Source organism: Colobus angolensis, unplaced genomic scaffold (assembly GCF_000951035.1).
Source record: "Colobus angolensis palliatus isolate OR3802 unplaced genomic scaffold, Cang.pa_1.0 Scaffold127, whole genome shotgun sequence".
In the NCBI taxonomy this organism is placed as follows: Eukaryota; Metazoa; Chordata; class Mammalia; order Primates; family Cercopithecidae; genus Colobus; species Colobus angolensis.
Window position 1 is genome coordinate 4,115,344 of NW_012113919.1, and position 15,142 is coordinate 4,130,485.

General features: G+C 33.9%; 1 protein-coding gene across 1 annotated transcript in view; it reads left to right on the forward strand.

Annotated features, from left to right (window-relative positions):
* CDH9 (cadherin 9, type 2 (T1-cadherin)) overlaps positions 1 to 15,142 on the forward strand; it is a 168,179-nt gene that overhangs the window by 141,128 nt on the left and 11,909 nt on the right. The gene's annotated exons all lie outside the window — the stretch shown is intronic.

Sequence of the window (15,142 nt, forward strand, 5' to 3'; positions counted from 1 at the left end):
TAAATAAGTAAATAAATTAGAAAAACAGTTTTCCTATAAATTACGAATTTTTTTTTAAATTGTTACTAAGGCCTAACATATATCAAATTTTTTGAAGAATATTATGTCAATTATATTCTCATAACAGAGTATTGCTGAAGAGATAATGACATTTAAGTCAATAAGAAAGGTAAAGGTATTAATTTGTATAGTATATCTTTCCAAATTTTGAATAGTTTTCACCATTTTAAAGACTTTAAATATGTCAGAAACATAAATGAATCTCATATATTTTTCAAAGGGGAATTTAAATGAAGTTGGGGCATATATAGATTAATGCACGGGATGGATAATGATAGGTGGATGTGTGGAGGAACATATAGACAGCTGAAGAGATAAATAATACATTAATCTGTTAAATATGCAGCTAATAAATTATTTAAAATTCTACTTTGCTTAAAATTTAGTTAGGGAAAATAAATGGTTAACTTCATTTCATGTTGTCCTTTACACATAGCAAATTAATAATCACAATACTAAATATATAACTATCTAATTTTCATTTTAGGACTATCCAAATATGTTAATTTACAAAGCAAATTGTTGCACTAAATATATTTTAATGATGATTTAATTTGTTGGTCAGATTAAGAGCATGTTAACCTTAGTAATTAAGAAACAGTTCATAAAATCCAATGTGTAGTTAATGCCTAGAGCTTACATTAGCTTGAAAATTAGGGTTAGTTTTAGGTTTATTACCGTATAATTCACTGAACATCTGTTTTTTAAAAATAAATTATCAGTATCAAATTATGTATTTGTTATATTGTTTAACATCATTTTGAAACACACCTTCTTGTTATTTTGGGGGATTATTTTAGTCTGGAAGAATTTTTACCATAATACATAAAATGTTTAATTTAAAATGTTCATATTGCTTAAAGTAAAACTCTTGAAATAAAATGAAAAATTTAGCTGTCCAATGATCAATGTATATGCACTAGCATGTTCATATCCAAAGCAATGTATATTTGTGTTTTATTGAAATGGTATATGAGTGCTTGTTGGTGTCTTTTGTTTGAGGGTTTATTAGAAAAGAGTGTAAATTATTTTTACATTTTCTGCAGTACTGAAATGGAAATAAGTATTCATCTATTTTTTAAAGGACAAGGGGTTGGTCATACCAGCAGCTACAAACGCTCAATAAGTGTCTGTTTTTTATAGTTTTTGTCATGTTTCAAAAAAATCATCAACGTTGGTTGTGTCTTTATTTCTCCTTAGTGTCTGTGGCACCATATGTCTATGCTAGAAATCCTACATTCATTTTAGAAGTAATCGATTGTAACTTTTTTCAGTGCAATCACACATTGTCAGAAAACTGTAAACAATGACATTATATCAACTTAGATGATGAGCCATGTTATTGCTGGACAATTGAACATTTTTGAGTCTGAATGAGACCAAATTTTTGTAATAATCCACATTATCTTTTCTTCATTAATCTAGCATATTTGCTTATTAGGAATTCAGTAAATGCTGGGCACCTTGCAAGAGGCATGATGCCCCTTCTAGGTCACCAAGGTAGTTTATTTTATAAAATAAATTAACCACTTAGTCACTTTTGCATTATGCTTATAAAAGATATTCTTCTGTAGTTTTGTTTTTCTATAATGTTTTGGTCTAAATTTGGTATAATGAAAGTACTGCTTCATAGAATACAGTAAGATATATAATATGCTCTTTAATTTTCCAAAAGAGTTTGCATGGAATTATAATGTCTTCTTAATGTTTGGTAGGATTTAAAAGTGACAATATTTGGGGCTGTAATTTTGTTTTTTATTTGAGTTGTATCTATGTATTTTATTTCTCTGGTAGTTACAGAATTATTCTGGTTATCTAATTATTTAATTAGTTAAGTTTTGTTTTTAATTTTTTATCTCTCAGGGAATTTGTAAATCTCATCTAAGTTGTCAAATATATTAACATAAAGTTGTTCAAAATATTTTCACATTATCCTTTTGATATCTGTAGTGATGAAAGCTGTCTTTAATATCGTTAACTTTTATCTGCTTTATCCTGATCAGTGTGACAAAACTTTTTTGAAATTTATTTATTTTCTCAAAAAAATCTAACTTCTGGTTTTATATTGTTTTACTTATTTTTTTCTCTTTTTTAAAATTATACATTAAGTTATGTGATACATGTGTTTAACCGGCAGGTTTGTTACACAGATATACATGTGCTAGGGTGGGTTGCTGCACCCATTAAATCGTCGTCTACGTTGGGTATTTCTCCTAATGCTGCTCTCCCTCCCCTAGGCCCCCCAACCCCTGACAGAGCCTGGTATGTGATGTTCCCCTCCGTGTGTCCATGTGTGCTCATTATTCAATTCCCATTTATGAGTGAGAACATGTGGTGTTTGGTTTTCTGTTCCTGTGTTAATTTGTTGAGAATGATGGTTTCCAGCTACATCCATGTCCCTACAAAGGACATGAACTCATTATTTTTATGGCTGCATAGTATTCCATGGTGTATATCCAGTCTATCATTGATGGACATCTGGGTTTGTTCCAGGTCTTTGCTATTGTGAATAGTGGTACAATAAACATACGTGTGTATATTTCTTTATAGTAGAATGATTTATAATCTTTTGAGTATATACCCAGTAGTGGCATTGCTGGGTCAAATGGTATTTCTGGTTCTAGATCCTTGAGGAATTGCCACACTGTCTTCCACAATGGTTGAACTAATTTATATTCCCACCAAAAGTGTAAAAGTGTTCCTATTTCTCCACATACTATCCAGCATCTGTTGCTTCCTCACTTTTTAATGATTGCCATTCTAACTGGTGTGAGATGGTATCTCATTGTGGTTTTGATTTGCATTTCTCTAATCACCAGTGATAATGAACTTTTTTTCATACATTTGTTGGCCACATAAATGTCTTCTTTTGAGAAGTGTCTGTTTATATCCTTCACAAACCTTTTGATAAGATTGTTCATTTATTTCTTGTAAATGTGTTCAAGATTTTTGTAGATTCTGGATATTAGCCCTTTGTCAGATGGATAGATTGCAAAAATTTTCTCCCATTCTGTGGTTTGCCTGATCACTCTGATGGTAGTTTCTTTTGCTGTGCAGAAGCTCTTTAGTTTAATTAGATCCCACTTATCAATTTTGTCTTTTGTTGTCATTGCTTTTGGTGTTTTAGTCATGAAGTCTTTGCCTATGCCTATGTCCTGGATGGTATTGCCTAGGTTTTCTTCTAGGGCTTTTATGGTTTTAGTTCTTACGTTTAGGTCTTTAATCCATCTTGAGTGAATTTTTGTATAAGGTGTAAGGAAAGGATCTGGATTCAGTTTTCCGCACACGGCTAGCCAGTTTTCCCAAAACCATTTATTAAATAGGGAATCCTTTCCCCATTTCTTGTTTTTGTCAGGTTTGTCAAAGATCAGATGGCTGTAGATGTGTGGCATTATTGCTGAGGTCTCTGTTCTGTTCCATTGGTCTATATATCTGTTTTGGTGTCAGTACCATGCTGTTTTGGTTACTGAAGTCTTGTAGTATAGCTTGAAGTCAGGTAGCGTGATGCCTCCAGCTTTGTTATTTTTGTTTAGGATTGTCTTTGCTATAAGGGCTCATTTTTGGTTCCATATGAAATTTAAACTTGTTGTTTTCTAATTCTGTGAGAAAAGTCAATGGTAGCTTGATGGGAATAGCATTGCATCTATCAATTACTTTGAGCAGTATGGCCATCTTCATGATACTGATTCTTCCTCTCCATGAGCATGGAACGTTTTTCCATTTGTTTGCATCCTCCCTTATTTCCTTGCGCAGTGATTTGTAGTTTTCCTTGAAGAGGTCCTTCACATCCCTTGTAAGCTGTATCCCTAGGTATTTTATTCTCTTTGTAGTTATTGTGAATGGGAGTTCACTAATGATTTGGCTCTCTGTTTGTCTGTTATTGGTGTATAGGGATGCTTGTGATTTTTGCACATTGATTTTGTATTCTGAGACTTTGCTGAAATTGCTTATCAGGTTAAGGAGTTTTGAGGCTGAGATGATGGGGTTTTCTAAATATACAATCATATTATCCGCAAACAGACACAATTTGACTTCCTCTCTTCCTATTTGAATACCTTTTATTCCTTTCTCTTGGCTAATTGCCCTGGCTAGAACTTCCAATACTATGTTGAACGGATAGGAGTAGTGAGAGAGGACATCCTTGTCTTGTGCAGGTTTTCAAAGGGAATGTTTCCAGCTTTTGCCCATTCAGTATGATATTGGCTGTGGATCTGTCATAAATAGCTCTTTTTATTTTGAGCTATGTTCCATCCATACCTAGTTTATTGAAAGTTTATAGCATGAATGGGTGTTGAATTTTATTGAAGGCCTTTTCTGCATCTGTTGAGATAATTGTGTGGCTTTTGTCTTTGGTTCTGTTTATGTGATGGCTTACTTTATTGATTGGTGCATATTGAACCAGCCTTGTATCCCAGGGATGGAGCCAACTTGATCGTAATTGATAAGCTTTTTGATGTGCTGCTGGATTTAGTTTGCCAGTATATTATTGAGGATTTTCACATCAGTGTTTTATCAGAGTAATTGGCCTGAAATTTTCTCTTTTTTTGTTGTGTCTCTGCCATGTTTTGTTATCAGGAAGATGCTGGCCTCATAAAATGAGTTGAGGGTTTCCCTCTTTTTCTATTATTTGGAATAGTTTCAGAAGCAATGATACCAACTCCTCTATGTACCTCTGGTAGAATTTGACTGTGAATCCATCTGGTCCTGGGCTTTTTATAGTTGGTAGGTTATTAATTACTGCATGCATTTCAGAAGTTGTTATTGGTCTATTCAGGGATTCCCCTTCTTCCTGGTTTAGTCTTTGGAGGGTGTATGTGTCCAGGAATTTATGAATCTCATCTAGATTTCTTAGTTTATTTTCATAGAGGTTTTTATAGTATTCTCTAATGGTAGTTTGTATTTTTGTGGGATCACTGGATATATCCTCTTCATCATTTTTTATTGTGGCTATTTGATTCTTCTCTCTTCTTTATTAGTCTGGCAAGTGGTCCATCTATTTTTTAATCTTTTCAAAAACACAGCTCTTCAATTAATTGATTTTTTGAGGGATTTTTTATGTCTCTATCTCCTTCAGCTCTGCACTGATCTTAGTATAACTTATTTATTTCTGCCTTCATTTCATTATTTACCCAGTAGTCATTCAGGAGCAGGATGTTCAGTTGCCGTGTAGTTGTGAGGTTTTGAGTGAGTTTCTTAATCCTGAATTCTAATTTGATTTCATTGTGTTGTGAGAAACTGTTATGATTTCCATTCTTTTGCATTTACTGAGGAGTGTTTTACTTCCAATTATGTGGTCAATTTGTGAATAAGTGCAATGTGGTGCTGATAAGAATGTATATTCTGTAGATTTGGAGTGGAGAGTTCTGTAGATGCCTCTTAGATCCGCTTGGTGCAGAGCTGAGTTCAATTCCTGAATATCATTGTTAAATTTCTGTCTCATTGATCTGTCTACTATTAACAGTGGGGTGTCAATGTCTCCCGCTATTATTGTATGAGAGTCTAAGTCCCTTTGTAGGTATCTAAGTACTTGCTTTATAAATCCGGGTGCTCCTGTTTTGGGTGCATATATATTTAGAATAGTTAGTTCTTCTTTTTGCATTTATCCCTTTACCATTATGTAATGCCCTTCTTTGTCTTTTTTGATCTTTGTTGGTTTAAAGTCTGTTTTATCAGAGACTAGGATTGCAATCCCTGCTATTGTTTTGCTTCCCTTTTTCTTGGTAAATATTCTTCCATCCTTTATTTTGAGCTTATGTGTGTCTTTGCATGTGAGATGGGTCTCCAGAGTACATCACTCCTATGGGTCTTGACTCTTTATCTAATTTGCCAGTCTGTGTCTTTTAATTGGGGCATTTAGTCCCTTTACATTTAAGGTTAGCATTGTTATGTGTGAATTTGATCCTGTCATTATGAAGCTAGCTGGTTATTTTGCCCATTAGTTGGTGCAATTTCTTCATAATGTCTATGGTCTTTACAATTTGGTATGTTTTTGCAGTGGCTGGTACTCATTTTTCCTTTTGATATTTAGTGCTTCCTCCTGGAGCTCTTGTAAGGCAGGCCTGGTGGTGACAAAATCTGTTCACATTTGCTTGTTTGTAAAGGATTTTATTTCTCCTTTGTTTATGAAGTTTAGTTTGGCTGGATATGAAATTCTGGGTTGAAAATTATTTTCTTTAAGAATGCTGAATATTGGCCCCCACTCTTTTCTAGCTTGTAGAATTTCTACAGAGAGCTCTGCTATTAGTCTGATAGGCTTCCCTTTGTGTGTAACCCTACCTTTTCTCTGGATGCCCTTAACTTTTTTTTCTTCATTTCAACCTTGGTAAAGCTGGTGATTATGTGTCTTGGGGTTGCTCTTCTTGAGGAGTATCTTTGTGGTGTTCTCTGTATTTCCTGAATTTGAATGTTTTCCTATCTTGCTAATTTGGTGAAGTTCTCCTTGATAACATCCTGAAGAGTGTTTTCCAACTTGGTTCTATTCTCCCCGTCACTTTCAGGTACACCAATCAAATGTAGGTTTGATCTTTTCACATAATCCCATGTTTCTTAGAGGCCTTGCTCATTCATTTTCACTCTTTTTTTCTCTAATCTTGTCTTCATGCTTTATTTCACTAAGTTGATCTTCAACCTCTGATATCCTTTCTTCCATCTGATCGATTCGGTTATTGATACCTGTGTATGCTTCATACAGTTCTCATGCTGTGTTTGTCAGTTTCATCAGGTCATTTATGTTCTTCTCTAAACTGGTTATTCTACTTAGCAATTCCTCTAACCTTTTTTCAAGGTTCTTAGCTAACGTGCATTGGGTTAGAACATGCTTCTTTACCCACCTTCTGAACAATACTTCTGTCAATTAGTCAAACTCATTCTCTGTCCAGTTTTGTTCTGTTGCTGGAGAGGGGTTGTGATCCTTTGGAAGAGAAGAGGCATTCTGGTTTTTGGAAATTTCAGCCTTTTTGCACTGTTTATTCCTCATCTTCATGGATGTATCTACCTTTGGTCTTTGATGATGATCATCAACAGATGTGGTTGTTGTGTGGATGTACTTTTTATTGATGTTGATTGTATTCCTTTCTGTTTGTTAGTCTTCCTTCTACAGTCAGGAACCTCTGCTATGGGTCTACTGGAGTTTGCTGGAGGTCCATCCCAGATGCTGTTTGCCTAATTATCACCAGTGGAGGCTGCAGAACAGCAAAGATTGCTTCCTGTTCCTTCATCTGGAAGCTTTGTACCAGAAAGGCATCACCGGATGCCAGCTGGAGCTCTCCTGTATGGGTGTCTGTCGACCCCTGCTGGGAGTTGTCTCCCAGTCAGGAGGCATGGGGGTCAGGGACCCACTTGAAGAGGCAGTCTGTCCCTTATAAGAATGCTGTTCTGGGAAATCTGCTGCTCTCTCCTGAGCTGTAAGGCAGGAACTTTTATGTCTGCTGTAGCTGTGCCCATAGCCACCCCTTCCCCCAGGTGCTCTGTCCCAGGGATATGGGAATTTTATCTATAAGCCCCAGACTGGGGCTGCTGCTTTTTTTCAGAGATGTATTGCCTAGACAGGAGGAGTCTAGAGAGGGTTTTATACATTTTTTAAAAACACTTTTCTCTTTTATTATTTTTTGTTCTTTATTTTTTAGGGGTTTCATTTGTTCTCTTCTGTTTTTTGACTTGCAAGCTGAGGTCATTTATTAAAGACTTGGTATTTTTCCAATATGTACATTATAGTAATGTAAATTTCCTTCTAACTATAGCCATAGGCATTTTCACAATTTTCTGATATTAGTAAATGTACTCCATTTTTTAAATTACTCACTATTTTTTGGTGAAACATTACCTGTCTAATAGGCACATAGGTGGGCCATGTATTATCATCTCATTTAACATTCTGTGACTTTACATTGAAATGTTTAAACCACTTATATTTAATATGATTATTGATACTGTTACATTTAATTATCATTTTGCTATTTGTTTTCTGATTTTTCTATCTCTTATTTGTTTCTTCTTTCTTACTGTTTGCCTTATTTGGGTTAATACAGTACATTTTATTCTATCTCATTTCTTTTTTGGCTTGTTATCACTCTTTTTAAATATTTTTGCTGAACGTAGACTTTTTGATTGGACATTTCTTATCAGTACAGTAAGATTTTGCTGTTTTCTTATATTTGTTTCTATCTTTGTTACATTATTTGTTTCTCAGTATGCTTTTAATCTGTCACTAGTTTTGAGCAGTTTAATTATTACATGTCTTACTCTAGTAGGCTTTACTTTTTTTCTCTTAGAGTTAATTGAGCTTCTTCAATTTCTGAGTGTATATGAGTGTACACCTTTTCTTAAACGTAGAACATTTGTGGTCATTTTTTCCTCAATATGTTTTGCCCAACTCTCTTCTCCTTTAATCACTGTTCACTAGGTCTCTGTTTTTATTTTTATTTTCTTTCATTCTTTTCCTTTTTGTCATTTTCAATCTATTCAACGGCATTTTGAATCTATTCAAAATGACAAAAAGGAAAAGAAGAAAATAATTTATTCATCTCCATTATGAGAAGAAGTTCACTATTTTTTTTTCTGCAACATCTTATCTGCTTTAATTTTATCCAGAGTATTTTTGAATCTTAGATATGTAGTCTTTTCTAAAAAAAAAAAAAAAAAAACAGTAAACAATAAATATAAAATTTCTGTTAGCAGTAAGAAAATGTATGAATAAGTTGCTACGTAAATTTTGGTATATTTATACAATAGCCTGTTATCTAGCCATTAAAATAACATTGAAGCAAACAAATAAGCAAACAAAAATAATGACATGAGAAGATGTTGCCAATATATCACAATATGTAATGTGCACTATGAGATATATGTGAACTGAATAATGCTATATTTGTCACAGAAAAAAGTACAGTATTAGAAAAATAATGTAAGAATATACCCTACAATGTTAATAATCTTTCAACTGTGGATGTTCTTCCTTTGAACTCTTTGTTTGCCAAGTTTTCTGAGGTGTATATTACTTTTGTAATTAAAAAAAATGAAGTTTTTAAAACATGAGGTTAGGCAATAAAAGGAAGCAGAAAAGTAATAACTATAGAAGGAGAAAAAAGAGTTCTTTAACATGGTATACATATTTTATATATTAAGGCATATATACATATATATATGCCTTCAAGTTCACTAATTTTTTTTCTGCAACATCTTAGCTGCTTTAATTTCATCCAGAGTATTTTGAATCTTAGATCTGTAGTCTTTTCTTCAAGTGTTCTTTAATATAGTACACATATTAAATACATATTATATATATTAAGACATACATATATATATATATACACACACACATATATATACACACACACACGTGTATACATATATATATTTTAGACGGAGTCTGGCTGTCTCCCAGGCTGGAGTGCAGTGGCGTGATTTCGGCTCACTGGAAGCTCCGCCTCCCAGGTTCATGCCATTCTTCTGCCTCAGCGTCCCAAGTAGCTGGGGCTACAGGCACCTGCTACCATGCCCGGCTATTTTTTTTGGACTTTTAGTAGAGACGGGGTTTCACCGTGTTAGCCAGGATGGTCTCCATCTCCTGACATCGTGATCCGCCCGCCTCGGGCTCCCAAAATGCTGGGATTACAGGCGTGAGCCACAGCACCCGGCCACATATATGCTTTTAAACATGTGTCTCTCTAACATGCTGATTAACATTTAAAATAACATATTTAATTATATCAATGGTGTCTTTGGGGGTTGTTTTTAATTAATATATTTTTCTTTGCATTCACATCTTTCTTCTTCTTTCCCTGGCTGTAATTTCTGATTGGATTACAGACATTGTGGGTTTTACTATGTGAAGCTAAACAGCTTCATATTTTAATAAATATTATTGAGTTTTGCTCTGATAGAAGATTAGGTTTCTTAAGACAGCTTAATTCTTTTGAATCTTGGTTTTGTAGCAAACCTTAATCTAAGACTAATTTTGCCCCATTCATCAAGTATCATCTTTCTGAGTAGTCTACAAAAAGTCTTGCAAATTATGAGGTTTTCTACTTTGCCTGGTGAAGACTGGCTCCATTCACAGTTCATAATTTTTCCCCTTCTAATCCTTGTGATTAGTTACCTCTGTCATTTCTTGTTTCCTGTTTCCACTAATATTCTCATAGGTAGTCAGTTAAAGAGCTGAATGAGATTCTCTTTAGATTTCTGTAGCTCCCTCTGTTACTTCTTCCTGCAAACTTTAGCCACATTAGTTTCCCTGCTCAACTCAGGGAGATTGGCAAACTCCATCTCTGTCCCCATGTCCTGCATTATGAAAACCCTATTCAGACAGCACAATGTGAAAGTTTTAGGGATTACCTCATTTATTTCCCTTCTCTCAGGGGTGATTGTCTTATTTTCTTATGTCCGGTTCTTTAAGAATTATTGTTTAATGTATTTTTTCTGATTTTTTGTGTTTTAGTAGTATGGTAAATCCAGCACCTGTATACGTGTTTGCCAAAAGAGGAATTTAGGGAAAAATATTTTTAAATATATCCCTGCTTACGTAATTGTAGTAACTCATTTTAAAGGACATGGATGACACAGGAAATTCTATAGCCCATAAGACAGCTATGATTCTCTCCTCTATATATATTCTAGTGTTATTTAACTGCTTTCCACCAAATATTCCATTTTTTCATACAATTTGTCAATCTGCTATCTCACTTATATATGATTGAATTTGTTATACATATATGTCCATAGATTGTTAAAATTTTATTTTCTAATGACATTAAAACTCTTACACTTCTATTGTATAAATAATATACTATCATGTATATTATACATCATAAATAAATGTTTACATTAGAGATATATTCAATCTTTACATACACTCATATACTTGGTGTGTATGTGTATATAAAATCTCCCCTATATATGATAATTTCCATATGTGTATATAAAACCTCTCCTATATCTGACAATTTCCCACGGACATAATTTCAAAAGTAAAATTTCTCATTCAAAGACCAATAGTAATATTTGCAAACTTGCTTCCCGGTGTTTAAAAAATGGCTTTAAAAAAGTTCAGTTTAAAGGTCCTCCAGAAATATTTGTTTTGTATAGGGTACTCAAGTCCTAGAAATAATCAATTATAATTTAACCTGTAACATCTCAAGAATTATTATAAGGAGAGGGAAAATATTGAGAGAAATTAATCTCAAATTGTATTCTTCAGTTGGTACTACCAATTCTGCCAATTTATAAGGCCATACCGGAAAGCATAGCATAGAGGATGGTTCCTGTTAGCATTTAAAATGTGTGCGAAAAAGCTTTAGATATCCAATTATAGTGTGAAGAAAAATCAGCAATAATTCAACAAGAATACAACATTGTAACATGGGACTGTTTTGTTTGCGAAGATCAAATTTAGAAGGATGACTGATCTCAGAGCAGAAATAGGCTATGACAAGCATCACAGAGAAACATTTTTCCAGGGAAAGATTGGGAACTAATTCTCATCCACGATTAAATCTGTTCATCAAATATATTTTCTGAAATACATCTGCCACTTGCAACATGAGATTATGGTTACAATTAGCAGCTGTTGTCAGCTCTGCTTCACCTCATTAGTAATCATGGATCTCCAAAGTTATAGGGTTGATTATAGCTTTACAAGATCTGAAAGAACATGTTGCCTCATTTTACACCTATTTTATGCTTAACGTATTTAAAGTTCAATGATTTTTAAAAGATCCTTTCTACTGCTGTGGAATTGAAAAGCAACAAAACAAACTTTCTGGTGAGGGATTTAATTATGCCTCAATGAAATGTCCATGACTTCAGAATAAACTGGAAGAAATGTGTAAGTGCATTCGTATAGTAGTGCTTCTCTCATATTTGCTTGATTTTATTGCAAAAGATAAAATAATAATAATCTAACAAGAATATCATGAATCTCTGCAAAAAAGATTTGAACGAATTTTTCAAATGAAATTATAAATAATATCATTGTACAGCTAATACTCAACATTCATTTTTGAGGTGTACTGAAGGTTGGCTAGACCACAGCTATGAGGAACATGTTTCTGGAAAGCAGTAGCTGAAAAGTAAAAACCAAATGATGTTCTAGCTAAATCGACTTAGTCAGAGGAAGAAATATATGGAATCTAGTAGAGAAAAAGGAATGAATTCTTGACATATTTCTGCATATTACTCATTCGTTCTGGTGTCTGTCATTGAGTTTAGATTATTTGTCCTAGATAAAAATATACATGCTTGACTTTTAATGATAGAACACAAAAATATAAATCAAATAAGAAAAATGAAAAGCAGAGTTCAGCTTCCATGGGAAGAGAGCCCCTGTGCTCTCTTTCACATGCTAATTGATCCCTATATGATTGGATCCTGTCTCTGCAGAAAGTATTCATACAAAAAATTATGAGAATGGCCTTTTTAAACTGATTGTTCAAAATTCAATGCAGGGGGAGCAATAAAATATTGTTGTTATAGTAGGCCATCTGCTGGAACATAGAGATAGCTTTGTTCTGTGTTAAGGGCTTATCAGGCTCTTTCTGGTCATTTGTGGTAATCCAGTGTATTTATTATTGATAAGTAAATCAGAATGTCCTATTCTGGGTGAAAATAGAAGTTTGGCTGCTAAATAAAAGAAATTTATCTCTGAACTTTGACAAATTGCGAGACATCATTTGCACTGGAAACAAAAATTTGAATGTAGACCTGGAAGTTGGCACTGTCAAAGTTAAAAGTGAGCTATTTTTGTAACGTCCGTGAGTTTCTTTCATGAATTCTTAACATGAAAAATAGTGTCTTTCAAGGTTGTACCTAAGAGTAAGGTGGCCAGAAGCCTATATCTATTTTGATCCTGAAAAAAATATACAAGTGTATCAAAGCCTGATTTTTATCATGTTGCAATTGTTAGCTATTTTTCAGTCATAGAAATATCATCGAAATCTCTAGGCTAAACACTAGGGCAACTAGCAATGAGCACAAAAGGAAATTTTATTTTCCTCTTTGATCTTCAATGCAAACAGTAGGAAGAAATCCCAGATCTATTCAGATATAAGCAAGTAATGGTTAACTATTGACCTTTCCAACAATAGAGAGAAATATTAACAGGTGAATATTATGAATTGAGCTTCATTCAATGCACAGCTGTAGTTATGTTCTTTTACTTCCTCTTTCTTTGTGTATATTTTAGGTTTATTTTTATTCATAAGCAGAATTTGTGTAGCTAAGGAAAATAAAATATTTTTGTTTTTCCAGTGATTTTATTTGCTTTTCTCTCAAAAACCTTATAATAGTGATTTGGTCCCAACGTCAGTAAAGTCCACATCAGGAATTGTAAGAGAGTTGAAACCTATAGGTAGGAAACATAATCTTTTGTTTCATGTTAGCACAATTGGAAATAGAGGTTTAAAAGAAAAATTTCAATATGACTTGCATGTTCAATTTTACTACATTGTGATTTTGCAAATCAGATCTATCTCTGAAAATAATCTGACAAAGAATTGTTGGCTAAAAGCCAGTATGACATTTGCTTTTAGAAAAATATATATATATATGTACATATATATACACACATATATATGTGTATATATGTATATATGCTGTTGTGCGTTATTATAAATTTTTATATCTAGGTTTCTATTTCTCCTTTATCCCCTTAGGACTTCCCACCCAAGAAATATAAGCTACTCTTCGGCAGTGATCTTATGTCAAATGAGTGTATTTTAAGTGCCTAAATTCTTTTCATAACACCATGTGAAAAGATTACAATAATGATTATTGAAAAACTGAGGGAATACTGTCATTTGCATGTACTTCTGTTGTGCGTTGTAGAATCCTGCTGAATGACAAAACAGAGATGACTGAAGTGGTTCCATGTACAGGGAGTGAGGTAAAACCTGAGACCAACTATATAAGTTTTATAGTCATTCCATTATTGAGATGACACCCGATACCTTTTTTTCCAAAGGACCAAATACTCTTTTTGAAGCAGTATCTATGACTCTGCAATAATCGTTTTATAAAATTTAGCAGAAAATAAATTAAGCAAGTATCTTCATGTACTATATTAAATTGTTAAAATTATGATCAGACTCTTTCACTTAATAGATCCCTGAAGTTCAGCATAATGCTTAAACAATAGATTAAATAGTATATCTTTTAATAAACAGTTCAAACAAAAAAGTCCTACAATTTAGGTTAATGTATGTTCACCCAATAATTTAAAAATTGCCAATACTTCATAACGTTTTAAAACCTAAATATCAGCTGGGCGCGGTGGCTCAAGCCTTGTAATCCCAGCACTTTCAGAGGGCCGAGGCAGGAGGATCACAAGGTCAGGAGATTGAGACCATCCTGGCTAACACGGTGAAACCCCGTCTCTACTAAAAATACAAAAAATTAGCCGGGCGAGGTGGCGGGCGCCTGTAGTCCCAGCTACTCGGGAGGCTGAGGCAGGAGAATGGCGTAAACCCGGGAGGCGGAGCTTGCAGTGAGCGGAGATCCGGCCACTGCACTCCAGCCGGGGGACAGAGCGAGACTACGTCTCAAACAAAAAAATAAATAAAATAAAATAAAACCTAAATATCCATTACTTACGTTTGCCAAAGCCAGTGCCAAAGTGTGAATATATTTAAGATTTACAGTGGGAACTGTAATTTTCCAATACACTTGATCAAAAAGTAACTCTTAATAAGGTAAGATGCATTTAATAAGATACCTAGAAAAATGAGGACTACACCAGAGGCTGATTAGCCTGTTAATCGTCCTTCATTGCTTTTCCTGTTTCTGTTCTTATTCTAATCATTTTATCCCGTAGTCTAAAACTGCTACATAAAACCTAGCCTGTGGAGCTGCAGCATAGGATTCACCTAAGAGTTTGTTTAAAACGCACAATCCCAGCTCCCACCCCAGACCTACTGAATCAAACTCTGTTTTTAACAGGATTCGTATGTGATTCACTTAAAAGTTAATGTTTGAGAAGTACTCACTTTCCGACATGGCTCAATTAAAGACCGCAACAGAAATCTCAAAAAGATGTAAAAAAAAAAAAAAAAATTAGCTAGTATGGCATAACATGGTCTGATGTAACTGAAGG